This window comes from Suncus etruscus, chromosome 4 (assembly GCF_024139225.1).
Source record: "Suncus etruscus isolate mSunEtr1 chromosome 4, mSunEtr1.pri.cur, whole genome shotgun sequence".
Lineage (NCBI taxonomy): Eukaryota > Metazoa > Chordata > Mammalia > Eulipotyphla > Soricidae > Suncus > Suncus etruscus.
In genome coordinates this window covers 22,566,410-22,592,739 of record NC_064851.1, presented here as the reverse complement: position 1 = coordinate 22,592,739, position 26,330 = coordinate 22,566,410, and the positions used below count along the sequence as shown (strand labels likewise).

The 26,330-nt window shown below is 44.4% G+C and overlaps 1 protein-coding gene and 1 non-coding gene across 4 annotated transcripts in view; one reads left to right on the top strand and one right to left on the bottom strand.

The window, feature by feature from the left end:
- Window positions 1–26,330, top strand: part of KAZN (kazrin, periplakin interacting protein) — a 1,232,668-nt gene that overhangs the window by 1,034,612 nt on the left and 171,726 nt on the right. The gene's annotated exons all lie outside the window — the stretch shown is intronic.
- LOC126008238 (U6 spliceosomal RNA) lies at window positions 14,844–14,950 on the bottom strand. The gene has a single exon (XR_007495579.1). It is a non-coding gene; the product is annotated as a U6 spliceosomal RNA (small nuclear RNA).

Below are 26,330 nucleotides of genomic sequence, written 5' to 3'. Positions count from 1 at the left end.
TATTTACCATTCGGTGCTTTGTAAACTGTTCATGCTACATGCAAGAGAAAATTATTATCAGCATTATAAACATGACACTGCCAGCTTTCCAGAGGAAAACATCATACAATGCTTAATCTAGCTTCAGGGTCAGAAAACTTGAATTTCTAACTGGAATAATCATTCACGAAGTGAATCCATAAATTCCAATTGACTCAAAGACTTAACCTGAAAATTCTACCAAATTGAACACGAGAACTACTTTTACGAAGACAAACTGGCTCCAGATTGGATGATTAGAAATAACACAGTTTAAGGTAACTCTATGACTGCAGATCTGTTCTCCTTGCATATGTCAATGAGCTCAAGTACAACATCAATGCACCCGAAAATAAGCCACATATTCAGTAACTCACATAGCTTGCCTCATGAGTGTTTGTACCCTTCATGAGGCAGCTTCCATTCTCATTTTTTGTAAGTAAAGAGAGACTCAGAAATATGAATTACATGCAAAGGATCACAAGTCAAGTAATGGCAGTCTTGCTTCCCACCTTGAGTTTCTCTTGACCACTGTAGGCAACTGCTCTACCAATGGCTATACCAAGTGGCTCCTGGCTACAGGACAAATCATTTCACACTTAAGGAAACCAAACACTAACCATTGTACTATGTCCATGAATTGTGTGGTCAGGATGTTGGACAGAACTGAAAAGTGAGCTTGTTTGACTCCAAAGCCTTTGCTGAGTGAAGCTGTCCTTCAAAGCACCTGCATGGGAGCACTTCATGTCCCCAGTATTTTTGAGAGGAAGGCAACCAGTTCCTCCCACCCGAATTAGCAGGCTTTTTTATGACCTAACCTTAGAAGTCAAGGATCCTTGCTCCTGCACTTTATCAGTCAGATACATCACAAGCCAGCCCTGATTCAAGATGTTGAGACCAAATTTATAGTTTATTCTGGGTTAATGCTGGGTGTCAGAGGCCACAAGATAGGCTTCCAATCTATAGTGGGGAAAACAGTGTAGTAAAAGAAGAATTATAACAGCCTGATTTGTGTTCCCAATATTGTTGTGAAGTGCCTTGGGCATGGTGTTTATTCTGAGAGCATATGGTAACTGCCTGCATAGTCTTCATGGCTCTGTCCATTAGCCAGCAATGCTATGTTTTTGGAGTTACTCATGACCAGACTAAGGTTCAGCGATCTCAAGAAAAAGTATGTTCTGTGATAAGCAAGGTATTACCAGTTGTACCAGAAAATCCAGCACAGTAACTAGTTGGATAGCTTCTCAGGAGCCTTCTGTCCAACACTTGTCAAAACTGGTAGGTACAGGGGCCAGAGAGATAACATGGAGGTAGGACATTTGCCTTGCATGCAGAAGGATGATGATTCAAATCCTGGTATCCCATATGGTCCCCAAGCCTTCCAGGAGCGATTTCTGAGCACAGAGCCAGGAGTAACCCCTGAGCGCTGCTGAGTGTGACCCAAAAACAACAACAACAACAACAAAACTGGTAGGTGCAGAAACAGGTGGCAGCTAATACCATCAGCTTGTGAAATGTTGATCCAGGGAGACAGGACCCCTTTTCAAGGTCATGGAAATAACTTGAAATACTTAAGGCACAAGAAAGACTATATGACAAGAAACAAACCTTTTACCATCAATATTATGACACTGTTGGTCTTGCCTTGGTCTTCCATTTGTGGCTTTTTGTCCTTCATCCCATGAGTATTTGTTGTGCATTGACTACATGCTTAGACATCGCTGTGGTACAGAGACATACAGTGTGTAACAAAGCTGAGCCATTCCTGCACTAAAAAGCTAATAGTCTTGCAAACTATAATGATGGCAGGACCCTACATGGTGTACTCAGGTTCAGTTTCAGCTTCTTCTGTTAAAAGTGAACATTAAAATGTAGCTCCTCCAGCCACCAGCAAGCCGGACTTCACTCTTCCAAAAACCTCCCTTTACCTCCCTAACACTCAACAGGAGAAGTGGAGTGGACCTGATTGCAAAAATAAACACAATCAAGAAGCTTTCAAAAATATGAAGTATGTATATAGTAAGTCTGAGCACCTGACTTTTAGAGACTGTCCTAAGAGAGTAACACGGGTTATTTTATTTCATCTTCAAGACAACCCTGCAAGATAGGTATTGCTACCAATGCCCTTTATAAATGGGGAAACTGAGGCACGAAAGGTGAAAAGATGTGTCAATGGCCACTCAGGGAAAAAATGAGGAGCAAGCACTCAAACCTAGATGTGCTCCTTATCTCTATTCCTGTATCATTCAGCACTCATCACTTTGGAAAGGTCATAGTTTTGATAGAAGTAATGACCCTTCTCCCAAAAATATTAGTTCATAATAAAATATTATATATTGTATAATATGTACAAGAGCATCTTCCCCAAAGCTGTGGCTTCACAATGATGAGACAGAAAAATAAAATAGGAAAGGGAATATCATTACATGACACTCTCCAATCTGTCACCCCCAGAGCAGAATCTGTTATCACTTCTAAGCAAAATGCAACTATACATAATGTTGGGTATAGTTTCAAGGTTTAGGTGTCCTCACCCCAAGTTCATTTTATGACCAGAACCAAGTATGCAGACAGACAAGAATTCGAGTGAAGAGTTGGGGCTGGAGTGATAGCACGGTGGTAGGGTGTTTGCCTATCACATGGACAACCCGGGACAGACCAAGGTTCAATCTCCGGCATCCCATTTAGTCCCTCCAGCCTGCCAGAAGTGATTTCTGAGCGCAGAAAGAAAGAATTGCTGGGATGGGGGCAGGGGCAATAGTACAGGGGGTTGGGCATTTGCCTTGTACACAACAGACCTGGGTTCATTCCCTAGCATCCCATATGGTCTCAAGAGTGATTTCTGAGCTCAGCTCCAGGAGTGACCTCTGATCACCGCTGGGTGTGACCCCAAAATAAGCAAAAACAAAAACAAACAAAAAAAGAATTGCTGGGATGGGGAAATAGGTCAATAGACTGAATGCATACTTTGCATGAGAGAGACCCAGGTTCAATCCTTATCACCACATGAACTGCCAGAATTTCCAGAAGCTACCCCCACACCACTCTCTGGTTTAGCTCCTGAATACTATCAGGTATTTTTCCAAAACCTAAAAGAGAAAGTAAAAAATCAGAAAATTATTTTCACAAAGACAATTAGCACCCTCAGAACTCTAATACTGATAGGACTGCATCATGTACTTATGTACAATCATGTTCTTTAATTCACTGAACATCCCCCTGACCTTACTGACTACTGTACCCAATCTACATAGCCAATACAGGCTTAAAGGCAAGGTGCAGTCATTTTTACATCTATAGTCTCTGTTGATGTGCCTTATAAACCCCACAAGGGACATGCTATTTCACCATTTGACAGATGAAGAAACTAAGCCTGAGAAAAATGATAAGACTAGAGCACTTGGCTGAACTTTACAACTGTAAATAGCAAAATCCAAAGAGCAAAGATACCAAACCTTTTTTTTTCTAAAACCACTGAATCTAAGAATAAAAAGATGCATTTATTGATATGTATGTCACAGAACTGTGAACATGTATTTCTAGCACATTCCAGGAAGGACAGTTTTGCTGTCTCAGAGGCCATATTGTACACAGAGCTATATCATTCTCTTGATATTCCTAAACAATGCCCCATTATTGATCTGGCATGTTGATGCTACCTAAGATTGCAATGTTAGTGGTCCACCATCAAGTGAAAAAAAACCTAGTGAACTCAAGTCTCCACTGAGACTGAGCATCAGTGACCACACCTTGTATAGCTAGGTACTAAGAAAACCGTCTAGGTCCAGGAAAAGGAGGACATTACTGACTGTCTGAGGGTACAGCACTTAGCAGTTTGTTGTAGAATATACAGCCTAAAAAGGAGCATAATCCTCAGCATCTAGTCTTCTCCCCAAAAGACTTTAACAAGAAATCAGGAATCAACACAAATAACATTACTTCCAAGTTCTCCTTCATTAACCTGGCAATGAGGAAATAATTGCTGCTTTCTTGCTTACATTAACCCAAGAGAGCAGCCTGAGGAAGGGTACCCTTCCCCCTCTCCTCTCACTACCCTTATCTTTCCTCCCTTCTTTCCTCCTCTCCCCTGCCACCTGCTCTGGCTTCCTTCCAATTGCTCCAAAGCATCTAGCACCTTCTACTTCTAGACCTTTGCAATTGCTGAGCTCATTCCTGAGAAGACATTTCCTCCTTCCCTCCAGCTGATTGATGCCCATCTTTGCCCAGGAGCTCTTTTAAGTGTCTTTACTTCCCCAGAATACTTCTTTGGGGCATTATTCCTAATCTAAGTCAGGTTCCCAAAGGCTCTGCTACTGAACCCTTGAATGTCCTTCCTGGTGTTCATCAAAACCATGAGCTTCTGCCCACAATTGATTGTTGTCCTTTGCAGTATAATAGGTAGTCTTTAGCCTCTCTTTCCTTCACTCTGACTCCAGCATTCAGTAGTTTGCCATAGGACATACTCAAGGAAACATCTGGGTCAGAGAGATAGCATGGAGGTAAGGTGTTTGCCTTGAATGCAGAAGGACGGTGGTTCGAATCCCGGCATCCCATATGATCTCCCCGAGCCTGCCAGGGGCAGTTTCTGAGTGTAGAGCCAGGAGTAACCCCTGAGTGATGCTGGGTGTGACTCAAAAACCAAAAAAAAAAAAAAAAAAAAAAATTAAGAAGACATCTTCAAACAAAGTCCCCTATAGTCATTCTTCATAACATTTGTCACTAGCTAAAGTATTTTGTGTGTGTTTGTGGTATGGGGGAGGACTGGTGCAGATATTTCTCAACTTTATAGCCATCACCTTTGTTTTGTTTTGTTTTGGGGCCACACCCGTAGACACTCAAGGGTTACTTCTGGCTATACGCTCAGAAATCGCCCTTGGCTTGGAGGAACCATATGGGACACTGGGGGATCGAACTGCAGTCCATCCTAGGCCAGTGCTTGCAAGGTAGACACCTTACCTCTAATGCCACCGCTCTGGCCCCTAGCCATCCCCTTTAAACACAGATGTTTCTTTGTTGTAAGTGACTATCCTGTGCATTGTAGAACTTTTAGCACCATCCCTGGCCTCTTCCCACTAAATGTTAGTAAGTGCTGACATGAATTCCCTGTGTCTATGATAATAAATAGCCTCAACATTTCCAAATGTCCTCAAGGGGATAAAATTGCCCTTAGCTGACCATAATGCCTAAAACAAGATAACATTTAATTTTTTTTAAATTGCCCTAACTTGAGAATGGCAGAGCCTATACTGGATATATATATATATATATGTATGTATGTATACACACAGATATATTACATACAGAGAAACCTATATATTTAAGTGTACGTATATTTATGTATGTGAGGCATATATATAATCATATATATATACATATATATATATTTCCTTGTTTACTTTAAGCTCCAGGAGGAAGACAGGAACTTGACTTTATCCAATGCTATATTTTCAATACTTAGGACACTACTGATAAATACTTGGTAATTGAATGAATAAATACACTACCAGCACCAGCAGTGCCCAAATGTGGTTGTGAGGATTAAATGAGATTATGTATTGCACTTAGCAGACTAATAGGCATTAGCAGATGATCAATACATGCAAACATCCTTTTCTCTTTCCACACTTCCTGCCTCTCTCCCTTAGCCACGCAAAATAGCTTTTGTTATTTTTACTCCTGATGAACCCCATGACTTGAAGTATTCTTAAACAGATCAAGCACCTTTGATTCTTTCCCTCTGCCAATCCTGGTACAATAAAGCAAAGGATGGAGAGCTGTGGTATAGCTATTCCAGCCATGAAGAATTGCTGCTTAGGGACTGGAGTGATAGCACAGTAGTAGAGCATTTGCCTTGTACTGACCTGGGTTTGATCCCCGGCATCCCATGTGGCCTTGAGTCTGCCAGGAGTGATTTCTTAACAATGAGCCAGGAATAACCTCTGAGCATTGCTGGGTGTGCCCCCCCCCAAAAAAAAAGAAATGGATCTTGGCTGGAGGGTGAATCACCACTTTGATTCCCAAAATACTTGTGCTATGATCAACAACAATAAGACCTCTGATTAGGGTTAACACTGAACTTATGGAATTTTAAGTCTTTCTGTTTGTTTACCTGTGTCAAGTTACCAAGAAGAAAATAATAGTTTCCATGGGGCCAGAGAGATAGCACAGCACCTTGCAAGCAGCCGATCCAGGACCTAAGGTGGTTGGTTCGAATTCTGGTGTCCCATATGGTCCCCCGTGCCTGCCAGGAGCTATTTCTGAGCAGATAGCAGGAGTAACCTCTGAGCACCGCCAGGTGTGGCCCCAAAATCAATAATAATAATAATAATAATAATAATAATAATAATTTTCACTAAGAATTTTTTTGCATTTTTTGGACCACACCCAGTGACACTCAGGGGTTTCTCTTGGCTATGCACTCAGAAATCGCTCCTGGCTTGGAGGACCATATGGGACACTAGGGTTGGGGGGGATTGAACCATGGCCCATCCTTGGCTAGCACCGGCAAGCAGATGCCTTATCACTCTGCGCCATCACTCTGGCCCCTCCACTAAGAATTTTTAAAATCCTGGGGCCAGAATAATAGCACAGCCTTGCACACCGCCAACAAGGGTTCAATCCCTGGCATCCCATATGGTCTATCGAGCCTGCCAGGGTGATTTCTGACCACAGAGCCAGGAATAACACCTGTGTGCTGCCAGGTGTTGTCTCAAAACTCAAAAAAAAAATTTAAGTTCTTGGGGAAAAAAATTCTCACAAGCTTTGGTTTCTTTCTCAGCATTACTTCAGGAACCCAGCCCCATGATAATGCAAGTGGTAGCTATAGTGGTGTCTTCTACTCTCATGTCCCAGGAAACTGGAAAGAAGCATGTTTCTGGGTGAATCTGCTCCATCACTTTCCTACCCTGCTCCCTGTAATGAGCTTTTGGCCCTAATTAGAATGAAATGTGTTGTTTCCCTTCCTTCTTTGTCTCCATAATGATCTTTATCATTAGGATGGATGAGTTTCTCCTGCCTGCTCTCATTATGGTTTCATCGTGGTGTTTGCATGAGTTACAGTAGTCTGTTTCCTGGGATGAGTTCAGGAGACCTCCACAGCATCAGGAATAAAAGGGAATAAAGGAGAGGGACAAATAAGAGAAGTAAAATGAGCAAAATGGCATCAAATGAGCCTCTTTCCAGACAGCCTCACTCAGTGATCACAGAGACTAGGGAAGCCCAACCTGGCTGTGTTTGTCCTTCTCACTGCTGCTGCTTTCATGGGAAAAGGAAATGTACCAATGGGGTCATTCCTGTTATCTTCCTATGCTATAAGCACACTTTGCTCTCCCCTTGCCTGACTGAGCTCCACTTACCTGAGCTGCAAAGCCTGAGAGACTCTAGGGACAAAGGCTCTGGCCAGATATGCTTCCCCTCTGTTCACTCTCATGGCTTCAGCCTTCTTGCCTTTGCTGCTTACTCTTCTCTGTCCAAGAGTCAGTGGATGTTCCAGCATGGGGTTCCCTAGGCTTAAAGTCTCCACTCTGGCCCTCTCTAGTTTTATACTCTGTGTATGCAGTGACTTCAAAGCCTTGGAAAGCAGAGAGGAAATAATGGACCCTACAGGTCAGGTAGGAGATGTCAATCAACTCCTCAAATGGTCATTATCTTCAAAGTGTTTTCTAGTTGTTAATGGATGAATCATTATCAATACATGCACTGGTGAGGGGGTGGTATTTTCCTTCTTGTTGAATACAAATCCACACATTACTGCTAAATTTATTGACCCTTATCCTGAAAAATATTGTGCTTTGGTAGAATAGCACAGTTGGTAGGAATAGCTAAAATAGGATGGTATAAATAGCTAGAGTAGGATCAGTTATGCTGCAGTAACAAATAACTTCAACATTTTACTTATTTTCAACAAAACTTTGTTTCTCACTCAGGCTGCATGTCCATAACAGTTCAACAGTGCCTCTGCTCTAGACTGTAAGGGTCCAGAGTCAAAGGATAAGAGTGTACAAGACTTTATTCCATCTACCAACAAGTCCCAAGCTGGCTGGCTAGCCTTCTGCAGGAGGCAATCCTACTTGGAGTCACAAGCCAATTTATATATGAAGGGGATGAGGAGGATGTAGCTTCTGTTGAGCTATAAAAGGATTGGCTGCTGTCTCGGATATCTTCCTACCATCCTCTCATGTCTTTTCCAGAAAGGCTACTGGTATGTCCAGAGGTCTTGTGGCAGTGTTAAATGAAAACTTAGGCTTGAGAAAGAGAAGCCAAAGAAGTTTGAAACATGGAGCCCTTTACAAAACAGCATCCCTTCAGTTCAAAACGTAGGGCCCCACAAGACCATCTTTATTCAAAGACCCAGGTTGATAGAGCAGTCACTTCTGCTCACTGGCAGGGAAAAGGAAGAAAGGCAAATCATATTTGACTAATGAAAGTTTTTGTTCAGAGACTGCACTTCTATTGTGTTCACATTTCATTGATCCAAGTCGAAAAGCCAAACCTCTGATTCTTACAAGATGCACATTCAGTCCAGCTGAAGGAGGCCATCATGGTGATTATCCACCAGAGGGTCAAGTCACTTACCAATGTTGGGGTCTTCTCAGATCCTCGGGTCTCTGTTAGAGTGCCAATTGTAAAATAAACCTCACATGTTGTGAAATAAATGCACACGCATTTTTCCACCCCCAAGTGGACTGATCTGATTCAGGTAGGGTAACCACTGAGAATTAATAAACCAAGACAGTCAGGAAAGAATCATGGAGTCAGTTTGCTTCTTGCCTCATGGTATCTCTGCCTGGGTCAAAGCCAAAACTGCTTTCTTTATTTTCAGTACCAATTCAACTGGGTAAAGGAGGGTGTAGTAAGACCCAGGTGGACTTTTACATATCAAAGGGCTATGTGAAAAGGAAACAGGAAATTAAGGGAAAACTTTTGTTTGGATTAATAGCTGAGTGTCATCTTTCAACAAGAAAAGTATGGTAGTCCCCTATGGAAGAGCACTGTATATATACAAAACATAATATAGTCTACATGATAGGCTTATGGTTTATAATTCAAGAATAAGTAAATATGGGGGCCATAGAGATAGCACAGCGGTAGGGCATTTGCCTTAGATGCAGGACAGTGGTTTGAATCCCGCATCCCATTGCCCATATGGTCTCCCAACACTCCAGGAGCGATTTCTGAGCCAAGAGCCAGGAGTAACCTCTGAGCGCTACCAGGTGTGACCCAAAAACTAAAAAAAAAAAAAAAAGAATAAGTAAATATGATGACAAACTCACTTAATGGACTAGTGAAAAGTTGTAAGATGGATTACTATGGCTCACAAAATAACCTGGATAAAATTTTAAATGTAACATGAATATAAGAAGAATGTCATTTTTGTTATGAATACATATAGATTCAATTAGATTTATTTTGGTTTTTGGTACTCAGGGGTTACTCCTGGCTCTGTGCTCAGAAATCACTCCTAGCAAACTCAGGGGACCATATGGATGCCAGGATTGAACCTATGTTTGTTCCAGTCATCCATGTGAAAGGCAAATGCCCTTCTACTGTGCTATCTCTCCAGCTCCTAAATTAGATATTTTTAAAAGACTGGCAATCCCCAATATTGTGATATTGGTAACTGCTGGTGGAAGAAACAAGAGTTCTTTAGATTAGAGAAAGGCAAATAGGACATGATCTGATGACATTGGTTTGTGTTATTTCATTATAATTCACATTATACATAGATACTACATCATTTACTATATTGTTATGATGGTAAAATATATATAAAATGTAGCAGCTTAACCAAGTATAGGCTTCAGTGGTATAAAATTCATTTAATTGTCATGCAAGCATCTAGAATCTTTTTAAATTTGGAAGTAGACAAATCTGGGTAACAGAGAGTACTTCATATCCAGCCATAGTACTTAACTAACCTCATGATTTCTAGTTCACCTAGAACTAGTCTTGTCTGCTCAATTGGAATAAGAAATGTTATTTCTCAGGATGGGCAAAAATATCATAGATGACATGTGGGGTGCATTTATTACAAGGCTAGATCTACAGCCAACATAATAAATAGCAGTAGCTATTTATTATGAAATGATGATTGATTAGTGAAGTGACAAATAAGGAATTGGTACTGGGGTCATACCCTCTCTTAGAACTTAAGAGTATCTACAAGCATAGAGACTGGAGCCAAAACAGATGCAAGCAGGGTAGCCTTAGGGTCTTGTTTTATGGTGGAAAGAAGTTGTGCCCCTGTGGGGAAGATATGATGTGTAAGAAAGAGAATCTTGGAGTCCAAAGGGAACAGATTGAGGAAATAGTGTGAACTAAGTTATGGGAGGTAGGTCAGAACTGAGACAGAGAACAACACCAAAGTATTGTTGGATTCTGTTTGTAGTGGTCTGTGCAGCCACCAATCTGTTAAGTACAAAAACTTTGTAGGATCTGTTAGTGAGAACCTTGTAGACTCTACAATGTAGAGAATACCTGAGAGTAGATGTTATCTATGAAGGCTTCTGCCAACAATTCATATCCATGCTTCCGGTTTCCTGAGTATCTTGGCCTATAGATTGTTTATGACTATTTGTTTATGAATATTTTTCTCCCATCCAAGAGGACAACAGTACAAACCCAGAAGTATACAAGGGCAAATCCAGAAATGTTCAGGTGATAGTTAATCCCCAAGGAGTGACCTCATGCTCTGAGATCACTTTTTCCCCAAGAACAAGGGGATAAGCGCTCCTTCCACTTTCCATGAAGACGAGTTGAGGTGTTCTTTGCAATCTTTCAGAGGTTCCTAAAGGTTTGTCCTATCTCCCTTTCCCTCACCCTCACATGCTTCTAGGACTAAATCTCCAGTAAAAATCTCTTGCATCCAAATCCTTATCTTAGGGTTGTCTTTAGAGGAAGAATATTATTGAGAGAGCTTCCAGCCTGGTGCTTGTTTTGAGTGATTTAACATTCATTGCTTCCCAGTCAAAGTTCTCCCCTGAAAGCTAGCTCTAAATCCAGAAAAATCTGGAACCTTTCCCCATGCTCCTGTCCCCTGGATCCTTAAATTTAATCCAGATGTCTTTAACATCAAGGGCTGGGGAACTACAGTTTATGAGAAAATACTTCTCCTCCATTGTGTGTCTCTGTAGATTCATCAACTAATTAAAAAAAAAATTTTTTTTTATGTTAGTAAGAATAGTGGGGTCCTGGGCTGATCTCCAGCCCTGCAATGTTTGGCAGTACCACCAGGAGTCACCCTCGCACCCATGACAGAGGTGGAAGTAGACTGTGATCACTTCTGGATATAGAGAAGAAAAGGAAGGAAGGAAGGAAGGAAGGAAGGAAGGAAGGAAGGAAGGAAGGAAGGAAGGAAGGAAGGAAGGAAGGAAGGAAGGAAGGAAGGAAGGAAGGAGGGAGGGAGGGAGGGAGGGAGGGAGGGAGGGAGGGAGGGAGGGAGGGAGGGAGGGAGGGAGGGAGGGAGGGAGGGAGGAAGGAAGGAAGGAAGGAAGGAAGGAAGGAAGGAAGGAAGGAAGGAAGGAAGGAAGGAAGGAAGGAAGGAAGGAAGGAAGGAAGGAAGGAAGGAAGATGACATATAACAAGCCTGTGGTCATGAGTTCAACTCTCTAGTGCCCCATGTGTGCTGAGCACAGTCCTGACTACTCTGTAGTTTGAACCCGGCAGCTGTGCGGTTTATAATCCCATTTGCTATTTTCAGCCACACCACAGCCAGATATGTGTGAATACCATTAAAGGGATTGTGACACTCCCCCACCTTCAGGAAGTCCCACAACTAAAAAATATACAAATGCCCTGGCCAGGAAGAGAAAGATGCATGTGAGCCCTGCAGTAGCCTTCAGTGAGTGAGCACCGCAGTGAAAAACAGGTGAGCACCATGACAAAGATTATATGCAACCCCTGATCATTTCAACATCAACCCTGAAGGGCATGGGTGGGGAGAAAATAAAAACCAATCAGTAGATTGTCGAGCTGTCTCAACAGGACATAAAGTCCTGTTATCACATGTGTTTCCAGTGTGACTGATGGTGTCAACTCAGCAGGAGCCATGAGAGATGGACGAGCAACATCACAGAGAGGGAAGCTCAGTGAGAAGTGCCCATCAGTGAGAGCAAGGCTATTACAGCGCTGTAATGTGCTTTATGTGGTCTGCCCACCCGGAAGAGTTACCGAGAAAGCTCAATCTTCTTGGAGGCACTTCAGAAAGCTTGCCACAGGAGCCCCGAGGGGGCTTCTCAGAACTTGCCAAACAATCACCTCTCCTTTTCCAGTTGGGCAAGTTTGGTTTGGGGGAAGTGAGCCAAGCTTGGGTCAGCTGAAATGCTCCCCTCCAGAAACAGGCTGACGCGGGCTATGGAAATTTCTCTTTCATGGAAGGCCAAGCGAAAGGTCCTCTCTGGATGGCCCCTGGGGAAAGATCTTTCCATGTGCACAAAACTTGTGTTCCTGATGGGGAAGTTTAAATTGCAAACGTTGCCGATGCCCTCCACTGCCCACACACAGCTCCAGTTAGGCCCATAGATACCACTGGCGGGGCCTAGTACGCTGCAAATACCACACAAAGAGCTAGATCTACCCATCCCTGGCCTCCCCTAGAAGTTGACTGTTTTCATTTCTTTTTACATTTCATTCTACATAAATAGAAACAGGGACCACTTTCCAGGAGAATATCCTCCATCCCCTCACTTGCTGCAAAGTATTCCATGCTGGTAACCTAGTCCCCACCCCATTGATGAAACAGAAATTGGATTTTATCAGTCAAAAAATAATTAAGACAGTTTGTCAAACAGAAGTGAGACCCAAAAATCGAGTCACTCTGTCTTAATAGAAAAGCTTCAATTTAGGAAAATTTTGCTCTCAAATTTTAAACCTTTTTTTTCCCCTCTACCCACCTTCAGAAAGATTGGGGCCAGGGAGAGTTGGGCCTCTAGTATTTGGGATCTGCAGGATGGTACTGGGTGGGTTTTCTGGCACCTCCTATTGGCTGAACCTGGAAGCTGCTGAGAAGTGAGAGGGGTGCAGAACTGTCTTCTCTTGCCCTGAATTTCAGACTTTACTCCAATGTCTGAAAACTCTGCTGATAGATACCCAGAAATAAATGCTCCTCTCCAGGCAATGGGAAGAGTCAGGGGCAGGGCCATGCACCCTGCTGTCATCTGGGCTCTCAGCCCTGCCTAAATGGAGTCCCCAGGGCTCCCCAGAGCCCAGCCCAGCACCTGCCACAAGCACTAAATTCTCCCAAAGCTCCAGGGAGAAACCATTTCTGGCAGAAAGAGTTCAGTCCTTGCCCGAGGCTTGCCTTTGGGCCATCTCTGATGACCCAGGTCTCCAAGAACCTTTCCTGAGCACTCATTATGTGAGGAGCATATTTGCTCTCAGACTGCCCCCTTCTTCAGTCCTACCTACCCCCCATTGTGTAGAAATTAGATATCCCACAGATTTCCCCTCCCCATAGCCCACAGTGACCTACCTTGCAGACTGCAAAGGACAAGGTGAGAAAGGAAGGTGCTAGAAGGCTTCAGGTAAATCCCAGAATGTGTCTCTTAAGCCGCTTACACTTAACTCGTGTTTCTGCATCCTCACTGCCACGCTCGTTCATGCTGAGGTTAGATTTGTCCATTACCCTCAGTTCAGGCAGATGAGGCCAGAAAGCTTCCACCATCTGTCACTGGGGGCCTCCTGCAGATCCAGCTGTCCGATGGCCAGGCCCAGGCCAAGCATCTGATTCCTCCTGTAGTCTTAGCACCTGCACAGACATTTCCAGAAGGAGAGAGGGAAGGAGGAAAAAGGATGAGAGAAAGGCATCGTTACACTCCCTCTATTTTCTGGCCACAGATATTTGTGAGCTTGGAGTACTTGCCCCACGCAGTTCTAGATGAGAAACAAAGGCAGACTGCTCTCTGCCCTCCTGAGGCTGAGGAAACCACAATAAGCAAATGGTCATTTAAAAAAAAAAAAAAAAAACAGCAGACAAATGCCTCAGTAACAGGAGGCCTTCATAGAAGAGGCCAAAGGCCCTTTGATCTCACCAGGGGCATGGGCTGGAGCCATCCCAGTGAAAGCAAGAGACCACTCTGAGAGCTGAAGGATGGGAGGTGGAAAGAGCTTTTATTAACCCTCTCTCCCTTTCACCCACACCTTAACATGAACTCTGCTTTTATGCTGTCATCCTATCCGATACCACGCCCCTTAACGTGGGTGTGGAGGGGCACTGGAAACACATAGAACTAAGGAAGCTCTAAGTATATTGTGTCTAGATCTTTTAATGATATTCGGGCAAAGGCCTGGGTGCCTGGAAACCAGAGAGAGCAGAATCAAGCCTGTCCCCTTTAAGCCTGCCTTTAGGTACAAGTCTTATTGGAAAAAATCCCTTTCACAAGGGACACTGCTCTCTGAATGGAAAAATCTTGCCTGGCTTAGGAGCAGACGGCCTCGCTTACCACTGCGTCTCCAAAGCTGTGCAAATGACAAGCTCATTTGGAACTGGAGAGCAGACACCTCTGAAATATTGATGTGGCAGCCAAGCACAGCTCCCATCCCAACTACAAAGGGAGGTGCTAAATAGTTGATGAAGTAAGTATAATTAATCAGCCCTTTGGCCCCCCAGGCTTTGGGCTCACTCATCCCCAACACACTGCCCAGACCCCTAGCATCTAGGGAACTGCCACACACAATACCTTAGTAGCATGATTGTGGGTCAGACTCATGCCACGTCTCTCTCTCCAGCCCACAACCTTGACTGCCTCAGGCATGGACAGATTTGCCTCCACTCTACTTTCTTGCTCCCTGATTATCCTCCTTGAACTCTGAACTTTTTTTTTTTATCTAAAAATATGGAACGCTTCACGAATTTGCGTGTCATCCTTGCGCAGGGGCCATGCTAATCTTCTCTGTATCGTTCCAATTTTAGTATATGTGCTGCCGAAGCGAGCACGAACTCTGAACTTTTTCTACTTCCCCTCATACCTGTTCCTTACCAACTGTACTGCACCGAAAAGTCTTTGTTTTCTTTGTGCCTTAGTTTGCTCATCTGTAAAATGGGGGGGGGGGGTAAAGGTCACCGATACACAATGCACTGGATAACTAGAAGGAAAGTTTGGATGTGTCAGTGATAGAATTAAAATTGACAGGACATACCACATCAGTTATGCAGGCACAAACATTTGATGCCCCACACCCTTCCGTATTCTGCTCAAGCTTCAACTCCTGGAGTGTCCTTGGTCTCTCAGGCTGAATTAGGTGCCCCTGCTTCCTGGGCTTATGTGACCATCTAACAGCTGTCCTGTGGTCCTTGCTGGGTTTTTCACTTCTTGGAGACAAGAATAGCATCTTTCTTTCTTTTATTTTCTTTTTTTTTTCTTTCTTTTTTTTTTGGTTTCTAGGTCACACCTGGCAGCGCTCAGGGGCTACTCCTGGCTCTACACTCAGAAATCACTCCTGGCACGCTCGGGGGACCCATATGGGATGCTGGAATTTTAATCACCATCCTTCTGCGTGCAAAGCAAATGCCCTACCTCCATGTTATCTCTCTGGCCCAAGAATGGCATATTTCATTAATATTCCCGGTGACAGGAACTGAGGACAGGGCAAGTGCCAAAGAAGTGAATGACTGACTGATGGACTGACTGAGTAAATTGTCATGTGGACTCTCCAGTCTGAGTTTACCTGTGTCATGGATACTGAGGAAACCCCTTCCCACTCCTTCGCATCCTTAGGACAGAGTCAGCTCTGGCTCTGCTGCAGGTGAGGGAGTTTGGCTTCTGCAGCCAACCTGGCAACTCATTTGCTCCCAGGTTGCCCGCTGCTGTTTCAGGGCAACTTGCCTAGGAGGTACAAAAGGCCCAGATCTCAGTTCCACCGTGGTTCTAAGGGAGCCTCCTCAGCCTAGCTTCCCTTAGGGCTGTTTAGGAAAGCAAGTCACATGCTCTACCTCCCCACCTCCGGGAGTTAGAGTGTCTATAAATGGACCCTCCTCACCTTTGCCCCTTTTCCTCTTTCCCCTCCCTCAACAGTGGCCTCTTCCATGGCCCATGCCTCCTTCTCCCACTGTGGTAGCCCTGGGAAGAAGGTACAGCGCAAACATGGGACTGTCTTGGTTTTTTCCTAGCATGGGTCTCCTACATGCCTGCTTTCCCTGCCATGTCTTGCATGCTGGACAACTGCTTTAGGCTCTAGACAACTCTGAGACAATTCTGCCAGGCAGGAAGTGCAAGCCATCCTTGATTAGTACAAGCAATGTGCTTTCCTTGGCTGGGGCCTGAGCTGTCGCAGCCTAATTAGCAAAGCCGCCAGATCAGCAGGCCATCTCATTAACACCAATCCCATTCACAGCTCAGCTGCTGAAGCCCCCCTGCTGTCCTGAGCCCCAGCTCACAGCAGGGCTGGGGGAAAAGGGGAGGGGCGGCAGCCAAAAGGGCCACCATGCCCTGATCATCTATTGATGTAATCTTCAGTCAGACTCATCTTCCCAGGAGGTCAGACTTGGGCTAAGCGAGCCTTTTGAGTTCATTGCAGGTCTTCTGTCCTAAAATTTTTCGGTCCGTTTATCATCCACTGACCCTGTGTAGCATGCCATAAAAGCTGGGGCCAGAGCAATAGCACAGTGGGTAGGGCATTTGCCTTGCATGTGGTTGACCAAGGTTTGATCCCTGGCATCCCTATGGTCCCCCAAGCCTACCCGGAGTGCAAAACCATGAGTACTGCCAGGCATACACCCCCCCACCAAAAAAAAAAAAAGAAGTTGCTTATTAGACAGCAATGATCAGCATCTTGATCTATCCTCTGGTTCCTAGGCCAACACTCTTTCTGCCTAGATTCTCATCACTGATCTGCCCTAGAATCTTGCTAAGCCAGCTCAGAGGTCATGGAATAAGAAAAAAAAATGAAGCAGGGAAAGAGGAACAGTGATGGAGTTAGTCAAAATGACTTCTTGGAGAAGGTGATATTTTATTTTATTTTAGTTTAGTTTAGTTTTTAGTTTTTGGGTCAGCACTCAGGGGTTATTCCTGGCTATGCGCTCAGAAATCGCTCCTGCCAGGCTCAGGGGACCATATGGGATGCCAGGATTCGAACCACCATCCTTCTGCATGTAAGGCAAATGCCCTGCCTCCCTGCTCTCTCCTGCCCCAGAAGGTGACATTTTATTTTTGTTTTGTTTTGTTTTTGTTTGTCTTTTTGTTTTGTTTTGGGGTCACACCCAGCAGTGCTCAGGGGTTACTCCTGGCTCTACCCTCAGAAATTGCTCCTGGCAGGCTCAGGGGACTATATGGGATGCCGGGATTTGAACCACCGTCCTTCTGCATGCAAGGCAAACGCGTTGCCTCCATGCTATCTCTCTGCCCCGAAGGGGACATTTTAGATAAGGTAAATTTTAGCTAGGCCACTGTCTTGGGGGGAGGGGGTGGCGGGGATATTCTAACAGGGGTCCTCAAACTTTTTAAACAGGGGGCCAGTTCATAGTCCTTCAGACTGTTGGAGGGCCAGATTATAGTAAAAACAAAAATTATGAACAAATTTCTATGCACACTGCATATATCTTATTTAGAAGTGAAGAAACAAAAGTGAAGGAATAAATACAATATGTGGCCCGTAGGCCGTAGTTTGAAGACCCCTGTGACTAGTACAAAGGACAGGAATTCCCACCAGAAAGAGAATAGCTTTGTTAAAGAAGGCTACTGTGCACAGGGTGGGGTAGAACTGAGTAATCTGATGAGAAGAGAAAATTATCAGTCCCCCCCCAAGAAAATAATGGGGAGGTGGAACAATAGTTCAGCAGTAAGACATTTGCTTTGCATGTAGCCAACCCAGATTCTATCCCCAGCATCCCATATGGTCCCCTGAGCATTTCCAGGAGTGAGTTCTCAGTGCAGAGCCAGGAGTGATCCCTGAGCACCACTGGGTATGACCCCCAAACAAGTAAGCAATAAAAGAAAAAAAATTGGGGGCCGTAGCAATAGCACAGTGTAACTTTGCACACTGCTGACCCAGGAAGGACCTGAGTTCGATTTCCGGCATCCCATATGCTCCCCTGAGTCAGGAGCAATTTCTGTGTCACTGGGTGTGGCCCAGAAACCAAAAAAGAAAAAAAAAAGAAAAGAATTGTTCAGTTCATTGAATTAATTGGTCTGGTGAAAGAATAAATAAATGCTGTTAGAACTGAAGAAGTGGAAATAGGAGTCAAGGAAACTTTCTAGAAAGCACATAGGTTTTGTGCTCCTCCATCCCAGGGGCTTCATCTTATAGCAGAGCTCTGTTTCAAGATAAGTCCCAGCTAGTGAGCCAAGTACTAACTAAGCCCTTGCTGACAGTTACAATATACCTGCAATAGGGCTGTGGTTATCTGGCAAAGAAATGGAGACAGAGAGATCAGCTCAGTTGGCCAAAGCATAGTTCTCATAAAATGGCTGAGCCAGTGTTGCACTTGAGTGTTCCTTCCCCAAGTTTGTATGTGTTCTTGGTTATGGAGAATGAGTGTTTGCCTTCACTCATGTTAGGGAGCTAAGAAACCTGCTGAGTTGTAGCACTGGCTGCCCAAGTTCCTGCCCAAGGTCATGAATGTGTCCTGGGAAAGACCTGCTCCTGGTCATAGAGCTTTGACCCAGCAAATTCATTGGTCCAGGGCCTCAAGGTGACCTTCCAGAATTCTGAGTTCCTTTCTATGAGAGACATTAGTAGCATAATTGGGGTACCTGGCATGCAGATGGTCTTCCCATGCTTGACAAAACCCAATAGCTTTAAGAAAGAACCTGTTTTCTTCCTTGAAACTGAAAGAGCAGCTTGTTTTCCCAGTTTGTTCCCCACTGCAATGTGCACACGTGACTTAGTTTCCACCAATCAGCTATAGCCATCTCAAGGAGAGTTAAAAGACTGTGACTCAAAGAAGAGTTAAAAGGTACAATTTCAGATTCTGTTTGCAAAGACTATGGCAGGGTTACTTGTAGGCCTTTCATTGGTGTTGGCAGCAAGATAGTGTCTGTATCCAACTGTATGGCCTGGTCTGTGCACTAGATTGGTGGTTTCATATTCAAGTTAGCTTGACCACTTTCTAGGAAATATGAGAGCCAGTCATACCAATGTATCTTTTCTCTTTAAATTATCTGGAATTCATTTCTGTTGCTTGCCACCAACCACCAACAGCTCTAACTGGTACACTGTCATTAGACCTCATCAGGTTCATAGAGATTGGAACTTTGATGGTAGGGAATAAGTTTGGAGTAGACCAAGCCGATTCTGGGGTAACCACAAATATGTCAGTGGACAAGGACCCCCTTATTTCTATAATCAAGAAAGGTCTTTAAGGAGACACTCAAGCTTCTGAAACGAACCAACTTCCTGTGACTGTATCCATTGTGAGCTAGATTCTAAATAAAGGCAAGAATTTAACTTTCAGGACAACTATAGAATATGGTGAATAATTATAGATTTGAAATACAGAGAGACCTGGGTCTGGATTCTTGCTCTTCTACTTCTAAGCATTTAAAGTTAAAAACTAAGTGAGTTTCAACTTCTTTTGTGTGCAGTTTCAATTCTTTCACCTCTGAGTACCTAACACACAACTTCAGATGGCATAAGAAGATACTGCTAGTATAGACATAGTTAACTTGTTCTGTTGTGTCACTTTTCTCAGTGATTTCCTGCTTCTGCCTTGCTATGGGTATCAACTACTTCTTCAAGCTTGGGGTAAAAGAGTTGTGAGGTACTGGACTCATATCTTGTTACAATGACATCAGGAATACAGAAAGCATTTATTATTTAGTTGTTTTTGTTTGTTTGTTTGTTGATTGGTTTTTCGGTCACACATGGCAACGTTCAGGGGTTACTCCTGGCTCTGTGCTCAGAAATCGCTCCTGGCAGGTTCGGGGGACCATATGGGATGCCAGGATTCGAACCACTGTCCTTCTGCATGCAAGGCAGACGTCTTACCTCCATGCTATCTCTCCAGTCCCGCATTTGTTATTTCCATCTTAAAGTCAAGGAAAACTCCCCAGCAGCCCAAAGCAAACCATTCTTCTCATATCACATGTCATTCTCCAACCGAAAGCTATCATTGAAAATGCCACATATTGGTGGTGCAAGCGGTGGCGCAAGCAGTAGGGCGTTTGCCTTGCAGGTGGCTGGGCATTTGCCTTGCACGTGGCTAACCTAGGACGAACCATGGTTCGATCCCCCGGTGTTCCATTTGGTCCCCCAAGCCAGGAACAATTTCTGAGCACATAGCCAGAAGTAACCCCTGATAGTCACCAATGTGGCTCCTCCCCAAAGCTACATGCTGATTGGCTTAGGCTTGAACTCCAGAGTGAACCACAGAAAATTGACTTAAATCATCAGTTCTTGGGGCCCGAGAGATAGCACAGTGGTGTTTGCCTGCAAGCAGTATATCCAGGACCTAAGGTGGTTGGTTGGTTCGAATCCCAGCGTCCCATATGGTCCCCCGTGCCCGCCAGGAGCTATTCCTGAGCTGATAGCCAAGAGTAGCCCCTGAACACCGCTGGGTGTGGCCCAAAAACCAAAAGAAAAAAAAGAAAATATATCATCAGTTCTCAGACTTTTGCTCTCAGGATTTGACACCCCTCTCAACAATGCCGTAAGACAACCCCCACTGCTACACACACACACACACACACACACACACACACACACACACACACACACCACTACTACATATTTTCAAACATCAGAAAGAGCTCAAAAATGTTCTATTTAAAAAAAATGTTCTATTTGTATAGATTGTGTTATCAATGTTCATCATTTTAGAAGTTTAAACCAAAATATTTTTAGAATAATAGTAAAGCCATTTGCATGTTAATGTGAATAATAATTGTATTCCACAATGCTTTAGAAAAAGTGAGAATGGTGAAATTTTAAACTTTGCAAATTTCTTTAGTCGGCCTTCTTAGAAGACATCAGGATTCCTATACCTGTTTCTGCATGCAGGCTGTTGGAATATATTGCTTGGGGCATCACCTATGAAGAAAATCCAGTCTCCTGCATTTGTGGTTGGAAAAAAGGAGTTCTCACAGAACTGCTAGAGATGTCTCAGGAACCAGCAGGCCTCAGAGGTCTTTGACAGCAATTTAAATGAACCAGGACTTGGAGTGCAGGGATAGGTCACTTGCCTTGAAACAGTTAACTGGTGCAATCCCTAGCACCACCTATGACCCCCCACCCCCAAACTCCACTAGGAATGATCCCTGAGCACAGAGTCAGAAGACCCAGCACAGTATAGAAGAAGAAGAATTAGAATAATGTTAAGGAAAAAGAGAAGAGGAAGTAAGTAAGTACAAAGAAAAAAAGAACTAGGGTTCACCCCTGAAGCTGGCAGGGAAGCTCACCACTCAATTACCTGGGTAGCTGTTCTTTGGGAGAGGCATGTGGGCCTGAGAAGACACCCACATTATTCATTCACAGAGGCAGTGATTGCCCCTTCTTCATAGGGTTGTTGGGAAAGAACTGAAGGAGATTATTTATGTAAAACACTTAACGTGGACTTCAGTAAAAGGCCTCAGGAAGTGGGGAAGCACTTCAGGTAAGCACAGGTAAAGCAATCATCCGCTAGCAGGTCCTTTCCCCCAGGTCCCTTCCACCCACACAGCCCATTAGGCCATTGTTGCTGGATCTCTGGAAGCAAAGACTTGCCACGGTAATTGCTGCAGAGAGGAAAATAAGGGCTGTGTTCCACAGAGGGGAAGATGAAACAAAACCAGCAGACTATGCTTCCCTGATCACATCAAGAGGCAGAAACCAGGACTGATACATGCTGGGGATAAAAGCAAACCTCACTCTGCTGCTTCAGAAAGGCAAAACAGGACATCTTCTTGCAAGTGGCATGGAGGAGCACTGCACAGTCCAGGTGCAGAGGCCAAAGCCACGCTCTGGCAAAAGAAGCTACTTCAACTCCACAGGTGGAACTGAGGATGCACACATCAGGAAGTCAGGATGAGAGCCAGTACTTCTGAGTCCTTGGGGATTTGGGGCACAGAAGCAAAAGGTTTTAGAGACAAGTCAGAACCTCCCACTTCCACAGGGCAGCTGAGCACAGTCCTGGGCAGTGGGGCAGAGGAGAACAGGCAGGGTGAAGGTGCATAGGCAGGTCATACTGCCCCTCTCCTGGAACGACCCCGAAATCCAAACTCTCAGCTCAGGCTGGTACTTGTCTCTCGGCATCTGTGCAATGCTTGGCACATAGAGGCCACTCTGTAACTTTATTGCTTAGATCAGACAGTCCCAAACTTATTTGGATTAATGCCCCCTTTTTAAAACAAAAATCACGCAGTATTAACCCTCTCCCACACACACACACACACACTTTGAGTCCCTACTTCTTTTTTTTTTATTATGATTTACAGTGTTATTCATGGTTGAGTTTCAGGCATGTGGCTTACAGTGCTGTTGCTGATGGGGTTTCATGCCTAACACTTTTGCACCTTCCAGCATCACACCTTCCACCTGATTCCTATCTTATTTAAGGGAACAAGCAAAACCCTACACCCGCTCCTCCCACTCCTCGTATCTTTTGTCCCTTCTGTCCACCCCTCTCAAAATCACCCCTCTCCTCTTCCTCTGGGCTCCTATAAGGTCTCCCAAGACCTATGGCCACCTCTATGCCCCCAGGGCACCCTCAGGGTACCCACAGGGACTCAAGCATCCCTCTTGTGAAGGACTGCCCTCATTATCTCTCTGTGACCCTGGATTTCTGCCCGAGCAGCCAGAGTGACAGGTTCCTACAGCCTGCTTCCCTCCACCAACAAAAACAAGCTTTTAATCCAGCCTTCCTGCCTGCTCCTCTGTGTTCCAAACTGATGTCTCTCCCACACTCTTCCCCCCCACCCAGACCTAAAGTTGCTGTCACTGAAAGATTTTGGGATAGCAAGAGAGGCAGAGCCTAATGCTCTTGTATCCAAGGCACTGCTGTTTGCCTCTTTCCTAACTGCATCTTTGTCACATGTACAACTTTTATCTTATTTCTGGGTTTTGGCCATACCCGGCAGTGCTCAGGGATTTCTCCTAGTTCTCAGCTCAGAACTCTAAGCTCCTGGCAGACTTGGAATGCCATGGACTGAACCCAGGTCAACTATATTTAAGGCAAACACCCTACCTACTGTGCTATGACTCTGGCTCTGCTTGCATGATTTTTAGCAACCCTTTTAGATCGATTTGTGAAGATGTGGTGACTGCCAAAAGGAGGAAGCAGTCTTACAGTCAAAGTCCAGTCCAAGGCATACCTGTGTTTTGGAAAGCCAGTATCACTCCACCAAAACGCTGCTTTCAACTCCAACCCTTAGCCTTCATAGATCACTTGTCCTTTCTATCCTTGTAGGGTAAGGTCCTGCAGTCAGAGAGTATGAGTTGAAATCTGTGAGGAAACTGTTTCACCATCTGAAAAATGGGTATGAGTATAGAAATAATCCCTCCCCCCCCCCCAGGTTGTCAGGAGATTCTCTGGCCTGTAAAGAGAACAGGCAATCTGCTCAGTGTCCATGATGAAGTCTTTGGTTTAGTTCCAGAGCAGAAAGAAGGCTTTTGGAATTAGTATATGAAGTTAAATCGGGTGGTAGTAGAAAAACAGTACCCAAACTTTATGTGCACAAGCTCCATCCCTGGGTCAGTGGAGAGCCTTGGGGGACCATGTGCACGTGGTCTCAGCCAAGCTCTGAAATCTTCTGTCTGCTTAACCAGCCATCAGTGGGAATGATCCTAAGGCTGCCTGAGCAGTGTTTAGGGAAATCCCACATTTTTGAGTTGGGAGTTGGGATAGATATGGAAGGATAGGAAGCAGTGGACTGAATCATACCATTCATGCCTCCCGGAGGAGTCCAGCATTTAACCAGAGAGTAAGGAGAAGCTGGTGCTGGGAGGGTTCACCACAAGGTGCTTTGGAGGTCTGAGTAAATCTCAATCTGACTTTGGGGTATACTCTGGATGGTCAAGTAGTAAGTGATGCCTACAGGCTGCTGTTCCAATTCAGAGAACAGTAACTGCATTCTGCCTGAGGGGAAGCAGCTGGGATGGTCAGAAGCCTTTAGATTCCAAAGGCATTTGAAGGTAAAGCTGGGGTATAGGTCATACCCCAGAACTACCACAAGGGAAGAAACTTCCTGATAGCCCAATGTCCAAGGTCAAGTTCAGAGAACCATGATCTCATTTCCATAACTTCCTCTGGTGGGGCTGGCAACAATTCAGCCTCTGACTGGCTCGCAGAAGCCAAGGGTCAGACCCTGGTATTTGTAAGGTTAGGGAAACCCCGTGATAGAATTGGAACCCATCAATCTCCTCTCTTCCTGGTGCTATGGTGGTCACAAAGATAATAAAACTGGTTGAGACCATTCTTGCAGACCCATACAAATGTACGCAGTAGCTAGCCTGACAGCGAGCATTGAGGAGGTACAGGGACCCACAGAACTGTATCCCACCTGTGCAGAGCACCTAAGCTGGATGAGATCTGCTTGCTATTTCTAACTGAAGCTGACAATAGGATGGACAAGGCCTGAGGACTGTGCTGTAGATGGAAGAGTATGGGTTGGAAAAATGTAGATTTCTGCACCTCATCTGTTAGCTCCCATGCCACTCCCAAAGGAAATATACAGGGAGAACCCAAAGACTATGGTTCCTTTCCTAACTCTCCCAGTGTTCTATTAAAATGGCCTCATGAGAGCTCAAAACAATTCAGCAGAAGTTCTCACACAAAATTTAGAGGGAGATGTGGGGGCACCAGCACCGCACCACACAGAGAGAATATGTGGTCCCATGGTGTTATTATTGCTATTACTGTGGTGATTACTATTTTGATTTAGAGAATGGAGGTAGTTGTCTTCCTGCCACATGCATTATCTTTTATTCTTATATGTGTTCCTCCTCCTCTTCCTTCTTTCCTACCGTGGCATCAGCCCCTGTTGGGCCATAAGACCAGGAAATGTCAGAATTACTAAAAGCTGATACTTGCAGGGAACTCAGCATGGACAAAGCAACTTGGTGGTGAGGTCAGCTTGGGGCTGTGGTTCTAGGTCAGTTGAGAGTTTGCTCCAAAGCAGCTTCTCCTAGGGGATGGGGTGCCTCCTATAACTTCAAGGGACAGGCTTTGCTGAGAGGCACTCTTGGGGGACCAGAGAATAAGGGACCCTCCTCCCTGGTCCATTGGTCAGATGGGCAAAGAGTGGGTGAAGATAGGGGCAAAAATTGGGATGTGTGTGGGTCCTTGTGGCTAAATGTTTCAAGAGGTAACATATGAATCTTAGAACTGAGCAGAAAGACACAGAGTACTGTAGCTTCCACCATCTCAGGGCCAGCTTGGTAAATGGTTGCTTTGCTTGAAATGAATTTTAAAAGCATTTTCATGAAAGCAGCATTTAATTTTGAAAAATAGATAATAGTCCAGAGAGAGATAGTATAACAATAGAGTACTTGTCTTGCATACAGCAATCCCAGGCTTGATCACCAGTACGCCAGGAGTGATCCCTGAACACAGAATGGGAAGCAATCACACACGTCTATGTGTGATCCCAAAACAAACAAATAAATAAATCCACAATTCCTTAGTCAAACTTAAAAGATTCCAATTATTGAAGGCTTACCTGTGGGAGACACTATGCTGACACTGGGATTTCCTCATTAAAACCAATGAAAGGAGCAGAATTATAATTCCATTTTACAGATAAGAAAATTAAAGCCCTGCCATGTTAAACATTCTGCTAAAACCTCTGCAGGTTAGACAAGATTTTTTATTCTACTTTCTTATTTTTGGTGCCCACTAAATACGGGTGCTCACAGAGATTCCCTGGCCCCCTGATTAGTGAGTTAGACAATGAATTAACAGCCTAACTTTGGAAATATCAAATTACAAAGAATTGCTATGAGGATATTTTTGATTCCACAGACTTGGGTTCCAAATTCAGTGCAACCATGTGTTGGCTTTGTGGCCTTCTGGGAATGGCTTTCTTCCGTTCACTCAACTTTCCTCATTCATAAAATGGGCATAGGAGCTGTCTAACTTCCCACGGTTTGATTGATTCATGGGTTACATCAGCAAATGCATATAAAAACCTAGCTCATGGCACATGATTAATAAATCGTTATTTTGCTGTTGACTTCCATCTGTGAGGGAAGCTTTGCTTCAAAGTTCTAAACACTTACTGGCCTTTATGGCCCGAGGCTGGCAGGATCTGGGTTGCTTCCCCTTACCCCAGGCAGCATTACAGAGTAGCCTGCATGCTGTATGCCAGCTTCCCTGCCCAGTCACCAGGCATGCCCCACCCAATGTAAATTCAAGATCCACTCATCTTCTGCTCCTGCAGGTGCCACTGGCCTCAAAGCTTTTTTTC